This window comes from Sinocyclocheilus anshuiensis, unplaced genomic scaffold (assembly GCF_001515605.1).
Source record: "Sinocyclocheilus anshuiensis isolate Anshui unplaced genomic scaffold, SAMN03320099.WGS_v1.1 scaffold438, whole genome shotgun sequence".
NCBI classification, from domain to species: Eukaryota; Metazoa; Chordata; class Actinopteri; order Cypriniformes; family Cyprinidae; genus Sinocyclocheilus; species Sinocyclocheilus anshuiensis.
The window spans coordinates 1562026-1570913 of NW_015546118.1; positions in this window are offsets into that span (position 1 = coordinate 1562026).

Sequence of the window (8888 nt, forward strand, 5' to 3'; positions counted from 1 at the left end):
GTGTCAGTCGCACACACAACACCCGTCGTAACTGCCGCCGTAAATGTAGAGAATTTTCTGACATGATTTTACGCACAGCACTCCTTGTTATGTGTTTGATAAAAGGCGATGTTTCCTGTACCCATAGAACTGTATAATCCATAACAATGTGCGGATTTGCTTTAATCTGTTGGATCATTCAAAAAATGTGATTCCTATTGAAATTTGACTTGTAATGTGGAATCAATAAAGTATATAAAGTGTGTGTGTGTGTGTGTGTGTGTGTGTGTGTGTGTGGTGTTTTGGCAGAAAGCTCTCTCTCAGATATTCAAATGAAAATTCACTTACTCCATGGCATTATGTATTCCTTCACAACTTGTACTATGCTCATTTCCATATGTCTCACAATAATGTACGCTTGTCCTCACCAGAGCCCAAATGACAAACAACCCAAATGTGATTGTATGTGTTAGTGTCATTTACTGAAACAGAACAGAGAAGTGACACCAAAAACCAAGCTGTTAAAAATGTCTCACACAGTCTTTGGCTCGTGTTTTACACTGAGGACCAAAATACTGAGATGAAGATCAATCTGGGATTCAAAATCTAATTTAAACCTGAAAAAATAAAAAATTTCTCAAATTATACTGGAGAACATGATCATCACGTTTTATTAATTCCTGTGAAGTTTGTGCAGCTTGAGTGCTGCTGCCATTAAAGCTAAAGGAAGATAAACCAAACACATTCTATAACTCATGTTAATATTTCAGTTCTGCTTTTACTTAAATTGTTGTGCTGAGAATATAATTTGTAAGGAAAAATGTATTAAAAATCAAGAAAAAAAAAAAAGAGGCCTTTTCACTAGTGGTCTCAGACTTTTGGGCCCCACGTTATGCATTCAGAGCTTTTGCATTAAAATGGAAATAAAGTTGTTTCTACACCACAGGAAGAATTTAAAAAAAGAAAAAGAAAGAAAAAGAAAAATCAGATGAATGGATAAGGACACCTGGAGAGAGATAGGGTAATTATGGACACATTTTCATGAAGCTCTTTATTCATGCTGAGTCAGTCAGTGCTGGAAATCATGACTGCTGTGTGTGTTTTTACAGAGCTCGATTTACTGCCAGCAAACCACATTGGCCTTTGATACAAAAAAAAAGGCAACAAAAGCTTAGCCCTTTAGTTTAGCCTTATAATGTGCATGACAGTATACGTGTGTGTGTGTGTGTGTGTGTGTGTGTGTGTGTGTGTGTGTGTGTGTGCAGGTAAGATTATACATAGCTGAGAAGTTTTAATGTTTTTGAAAATATCTTATGCATGCTCACCAAGGCTGTGAAAAATAAATATACTTAAATGTATTTGAAATACATTTATTTCATGCTAAGTATATATTTACAAATGTATGTACTTACTAAAAGTACCCTATAATTGTACTTTTGGTATACTAAACTGGTTTACATAAAGTCTGCTAAATGGAACAACTAATTTTGTACTTAACAAAAGTACTGCTGAAGTCCAAATAAAGATATAATGAAGTATATTTGATTGTGCTAAAGTGGAACTATTGCAAGTATACTTTAGGTACACTTCAAAATATCTTGCATTTAAACACCAATGTTATTCAAAGATCATACAATCCCCATCAATAGGGACATTAAAACACATTTTGTGCTTAACGTTAAGAAATGCGCATCGTGCACAAGTAGTACTCCAAATAAAGTTTAATTATAATACTTATTGCAGTAGTCTCAAGCGATATGTCAGAAAGTATGTTAATAGATTTGAACTATACTTAGTATATTTAAATTGATGAATGTTTTTTTTTAGCAGGGTGTATGTATGTATGTATTTTTTGATTGATTTAATGCTTCCTATGCAAATGTGGTGAAGAACAGTTTTAGATTTAGTTTTGGCTGTCATTAGAGTAGCATTGGATGGTGTGGAGAAATTAATGCATGGAGCCATTTTTTTTTTTTTTGCAAAGGGGATTGAGAGGTACTGACAGCTTCATGACCGCCACCTGAACAAACTGAGTGGACTGTTCCATGCCACTTCCTCCCTGATTCATGTTAATAGCAAATGACTGAGTGCCTCCTCCTTCACATCAGTCTGCAATATACATCAACATAACCACAGGCAGCCTGAGCTCTAAAGGGAGTCATGCTTATAAGACACAATAAACATGCACTAAATATTTACAGTCCATTGACTATATAAATACAATAAATAAACTAAATCTTGACAGGCTGAAAGAAAAGATCAGAGATTATAGTGAATATTTTTTGGAATCTGCGTGTTGAGGAACCCTGGCAAAAAATTTGCAGTTGTTGTTTGTTTTGATGTTTTAGGCAGAAAGAATAAATTGAAAGTACACACTATTGGGAGGCTTCTGGCGATCACAGTGAAAGTGTTGCTGATGAATGAAAGGCGATTGGTATTTTTTCCCCCCCAAGTGGTTCTGCAGAGCTGACAGAAAAAATACTGCCAATAGACAGAGCGAATGATGGGAAATTTATGTGCTGCTCTTCACACACAAAAGCATCACAAAAAGCATTTCATGAACACGTGATTCTTCTTTCAAGAGCCTAACCCTCACTCAATTCTCTTGTAGCGAATATGTGACAAAAATACACAAGTGAGCGTACCTGCCTGCACGTCTCCTTCATAAATGTCCCTTGTACACACACTTTTTTTCTTTCTGCATTACTCTTTTTGCAGTGTCACCTTTGCAGAAGGTTAAATAGAGTTATGGCTAAAGTGTATACAAACTGATTGGGTTTGAAATAAGCAGGCACGACAAACAGGGTTAGGCTGGGGAAAAAAAGAAGGAAAAAAGAGAGAAAAGAGGGGGGTTGCAGGGGGGTTAATAAACTGGAGCCGAGTATGAATGAATTTCAGCCAAAACATCTCAGCCTCAATTCAGAAGCACAGAAGCTTTGAAACCCATTTTGTTCTACAATTTCAAAGTGATTGTGCACAGGTGCTTTTGTGTATGTGTTTGATCATCTGCTCTATTCGTACTGTATTTTTGCTAAAGTTTCATTCATTTCATTAATTCAGTTCCGTAATCAAATTCATTGAGCCCCATGAAAGCATTTGTTATTGTATTAGTAAGCCATTTGTCTTCATTAATCAGAGTAAATTAACACTCATTTTTTATGTCAATCAATTTTCTGTCCTAGTCTAGATGGATGTTCTTCGCTAATTACCTTTGTGTGTGTAAGATAGTGTATTATTTATTAAATGTGTATCCTTGGAAATAGCATGACATTAGGCTAGCAGAAATGCTTTTACTACAGTATGACCAGAAAATCCTTCTTCTTGATGTTTTAAATACTGAGTTAATGTGATTATTCTGCACCTTCAATAATATTGTGACCAAATATGACTATTATAATCAAACGGAAAGCTGGAGGACAACATCTGAGATTGGATTTAATGCTACCATATACAGATTTTTTATAGCACTGCTAATCATGTTAACAGCGAGCCTGTCCTAAACTGAATCAGGCTACATACAAGTGTGACAGAAAGGCTTTATAGATAGATTTGATATTGTACTAATACCAATTATTATGATATTGGAAGCAATGGCAAGTGAAATGTGTTGTGAAGTGTGTGTTTGTGAGTTGTGCACAGCTTTTTAGAGGGTGTCCAGTGGTCTGTGAAGTCAGGCTATTTTCACAATTGATAGTCAAGTCACAGCACACACACTGTATTCCCCAAATAGACTGTTCTCAATGTCACCGGATAGAAAAGCATGACAAACATCATGGGACATTTTCAGTAGAATCAAACAATTTCTTCAACTTCATGCGCTTTTATGTCCCAGGGGTTGTATTTTATTAAAACATATTTCAAAAGTTTTTTTTTTTTTTTTTTTTTTTTTTTTTTTTTTGAAGGTCGTCTTTTTTTTTTTTTTTTTTTGAAACTCTGTGAAGTTAAATGAATGTGAGCGAAATGAAATGAGGGAATATCAGCATCTATAGCTCGCTCCTGCAGATCTCTGTCTTCTTGGCACGATAAACAAACCCATCAGAGCTGAGATCAGATCGAGGCGAATAAAACTGCACCTGCCAGACAATGTTGGCTGCCATCTGAACAACACAAACTCTGAGCGATTGAGGCTGTGCCAAAAAGAGATTAAATGTGATTTGTTAGTCAGTACTTGAAGGAAACACATTGGTCACAAACGTGCTATGAAAACACATTTTGTTTGGAGACATTAATATAATCCAATCCTGGGTTCGATCTGCCGAATGAGTGTTTCTTCAGCTACAGTCACTTTCATGTGCCGGCTGTTGTTTGTGTAACAAAAAAGTTTTTTTTTTTTTTTTTTTTTTTTTGTTATATGAAGGTCGTCATTTATTTATTTTATTTTTTTTTTTGCTACTTTTCATTACATGTAGAATGTATTATTTTAGCCTTATCCCAGACCTAGATTTTCAGCCTTAAACTATGAAAATCTATTATAAAGATATGCATTATTGCAAGTTTAAAATTATGATGGCCATCATTTGAGATATAGGTGGACATGGCAATGTGGTGGAAATAACTTATGGAAAAATGGCAGTGTATGTCTATTGTTGGACATTGTTCCTGGACAAATCAGCCTGTGATTTGAGAGAGTTGCTGAAGACTTCCAGGCTGTTTATTTTTGGCTCAACTATAGTCCAAATGCTGCACAAACTGATTTATTTTCCTGCAATATTTTGGAAGGAGTTCTGATTTCCAGGAATTTTTAAGGTATATTTTTGGGCTTTTATACTTTTATTTTGGCAGAACAGTTTGAGACGGACAGGACAGGAATCAATGCAAAAGGAAAGAGGGGAACTGGATAATGAAAGGATCTCGAGCAGGGACTTCGACGCAGGTTATCTGAGGCACTGCCACACCATATGTCAGAGCTCTGCCCACAAGACTATGGCTCTGACAGTTTACTGCTATTTTTTATTTATTTGTTTAAATCTTTATTTGGTTTTTCATTACAGAGAACCATTAATAACAATGAACGCAATTACATGTGTCAAAAATTAGTCATTAATCCAACCTCCTTAAGAATATCAAAAGTGCAAAAGTCATACTGTATATGCTTTACATGAGAAATACATCCATAAGAACTTAATTAAAAATGAATAGCATTACACTAATAATAAAGCAGATCAGCTAGACATTGATTTACAACTCATATGAATAAATAAATACAAAGTAAAAACAAAAATGATAGCTTACCCAACTTGCTGCTGTTTCCTATAGGCTAACATTCATATTCCAGGTTTCCACTATTTTTAAGAAATGTATGGTTTTGATCAAGTATTTTCAAATATATTTATTCTATAAATATGAAACTCTACTCCAGATTTTCCACTTCTCAAGCAAATTCAAATTAATTGAAAGGCATAAAACTGGGAGGATTTCCGGTCATAAAAGTGTGATCCTAATTAGATTTGAATATATTGTGTCCAATAGAATCCCTAAGGCTCTCAATAGGGTACACACACACGGTTGACTACAAAAGCAATAGGCCTACCAATTCAAGGACTTGCCCTTCAGCCATGCATCAAAGTGTGGCGGAGATGAAACTGCCGAAACATTTTTGAATAATTTCTCTGAACACAAAGGCCACGGTTAGGCACATGTAGTGCATTGTTCAGTGAAGTCCTGCATCTGTCTGGCCGTGTGAGTGGAGATAAGAGGACACACCAGCCCTCTCCTTCATTTTAATGCTGCACTGGTTGCTAATTGATTCTCCCCACAACGTTTGTGCTCTAGTTAAAAATGCAGCTCACGCAAACACATTCACACACACGTACATGTTGTTTATCCTTATCATCATTAGCATCATCTACCTTTTTTCTTCATTTGACCCCTGCGGTGACCAACAAGACATAGCAAACACACCCCACACCGCTAAGAAATGAAAACATTACTCCTTTTTTACATGCAAACACACGCACACAGTGTATATAACAGAAGGTTTACTTTAGTTCGAGAGGAGAATGTGTGGCGATCGTGTGACTTAGCTGAGGGTTTTTAATAAAGCTTGTCAGCCGGCAATACGCCACCGGAATTAAGAAAATGGGATTTGGGGTTTTCAGCCGCTTGATGCACCCTCGCACGCACACTTCTCTTCACTAAGAGTGGGAAGCATTTGCCATTTCTGTTGTTTGTAGTCCCCAGGCAGCATTTTGGAGGATAAAACTGGCATCCAGTGAGATTATGTAAACACAGATATGCATGTTCTCGCAGAGACGTACATTTTTATTTACACGCAAGGAGACTTAGGAAATTAAATATTGCACTGAGCTTTACGGAGAAAGAAAAACAACATCCGTCAAAAGAGAAAGAAATATGCAAAAATAAAAAAGGAGGGTGATAAGAGGACAAAAGTGTGTGTTTGGTGTGCCTGTACACTGTGCTTTAAACCTCCCACGACTCTCAATGAATCCATCAGCAAAGTCATTAACAATCATTACCACAGTAATTAAATATACCAGTCGGAGATTTGATTGAGTCCCACATCTCATAATTACTTTTCAGCTTCAGAACTGTATTCATGTAGGAGCAGCTGAGATGTATGGAGACACAGGTAATTGAACTAATCATGCAATTATGCAAGGAGACTGAACTTCCACTGGAACTGGACTGTAGTGTTCAGAGGGAGAGGAGAAGTGAGGACACTTACTGAGACAGTGGACAGAGATGGGCAGGAACAAGATTGGGTGAAGCATGTGCTCAGCTTTTGTTTCAGTCTTGCCTACGTCAAGTCTTGATCCTATTCTTCTTCATCTTTCATGTTGCTTTACACTATTCTAAACAGGCACACATGCCTTCAGTTTGGGGATAGTGATCTACAAATTTGGTATTTTATAGGAATAGTTCACCCAAAAAAGAAAAGTTACTTACCATCAGGCCATCCGAGATATAAATGAATCCATCATTAAGTTAAGTTTTAACTTAACTTTAACCATTGCTTCTAGCCAAAATATTCCATAATCCATAATAACGCTTTCCCCACTGACAAAGCTCACCAGAAGGATCCATTGGTTCTCCGAATCTGTTCTGATGAAGAAACAACTCATCTACATCTTGTAGCATGAGGGTGAGTAAATTTTCAGCAAATTTAAATTTTTGGGTGAACTATTTCTTTAATTACAAAAATTAGATTCCAGTGTTAATATATAGTATAGTAATGTCTAAGACCACACTGATGACCCCAGTATATTGAAAAATAAATATACTAAAATATATTTTAAATAAATTTATTCAATTCTAAGGCCACGTTCACACAGCAGCAGAATACGGTTGTCAGTCCTGTATTTGAGTCCTTAATACGGTTACGTTCACACACAGTTCGGTTATTTACAGGTGTGACAACAGCATTCTGTAACCGAACTCACACCCGTACATTTTCAGGACTCACAGCCGCATTCTCAGAACACATGCGCTGTGTGAACGGAACAGGACTGGACAACTAGTTGTCTGTCACGTCATACAGTGCGAAAGGGAGCCGCTCTGCCGCACAAACGCGCGTCTACCGTGTGTTACGTGTTTTCATGTGTGTTTTCGGTAACTTACAGTGATGGAGAAATGAGCTGCGTCTGAAAGTTTTAGATCCCGTCAGTTTTCCACCGGAGCTGCTCCCGTCAGTTTTGTGTTCTGCACGATTTTTATGCTCCGCTCTCCACCCAAATTTAAAAGCTGCCGTCGGTTAATGAAGATTTGACGAATGAACTCGCGGCTCGATTGGACTCTTGTCGTGTCAGAAAGTGATAAGACTTTCAGTTTTATGGACGTCGCCATCTTTGATTTTACTTTGGTCACTGTCGCTATGGTTACTGGTTAGGAATACGGGCTTGACTCCCGTTGCACGTTCATACAGACAGTATTCCAGTTACTGTAGTGGAGCTGCTCCTGTCAGTTTTGTGTGCTTTGCGCGACTCGAATGTTCCGCTCTCCATCCAAACATAAAAGCTGCAGTCGGTTAAAGAAGATTTGAGGGATGAACTCACAGCTCGACGGAATCCGGGCTTGACTCCCGTTGCACGTTCATACAGACAGTATTCTAAACACAACTGTAAGCTGCTGTGTGAACAGGACATTTCGAGACTCACACCTGTAAAGAAAATGTGGTTGTCAATCCCAAAAACTGACAGTGTGAACGTAGCCTAAGTATACTATAAATGCATGTACATATTTCTGTACTTTATAAAAATTATAAAAATACCCTGCAATTGTACTTTTAATATACTAAACTGGTATTCTCAAAGTCTGCTAAATTGAAACAACTAATTTTGTATTTAATGCACTTTAATTGTGTGGAAGTAGTGCTGAAGTCCAACTAAAGATATACTGAAGTATATTTGAATATGTCAGGAAATATGTTAATAGATTTCAACTATAATTAGTATGAAATAAATGTGTTTTAAAGGGTCATGAAACCCCAGACTACTTTTTCTGAGATTTTAGCAGAAGTGTTTGTGTCGCACATCATAGAAGACAATGTTAGCATCCGATAATTTTAACTGTTGGAGAAAACTGATTAATTTTAAGCTTTTTTGCGCCCACTTTTTTTAGCATTTTTTAAAACTGTGGTGGGAACTAACCAGTGCTGAGCAAAACAGCCATCATAAATGCTCCTCGAGCCGATGTGTTTACCGGAGCTTCGGCTGCATTAGTAAACTTAATTAGAATCACATGGATATGCTAGATGAAACTGATGAAGCGGATCATAAATAACGATTAAGAAAAAGTTCAAAGTTATTGTAATATAGTGAATGGGCGGGTTTGTCTAACGTTAACTGTTAACGTTAACTTACCTGTTAAATTACCGTAGTTTCTGTGGCGCGAGCATCGGTTAACGTCAGATCTGTCAGCCGTCTTTCTGGTTTAAAAGACAAAATGACATG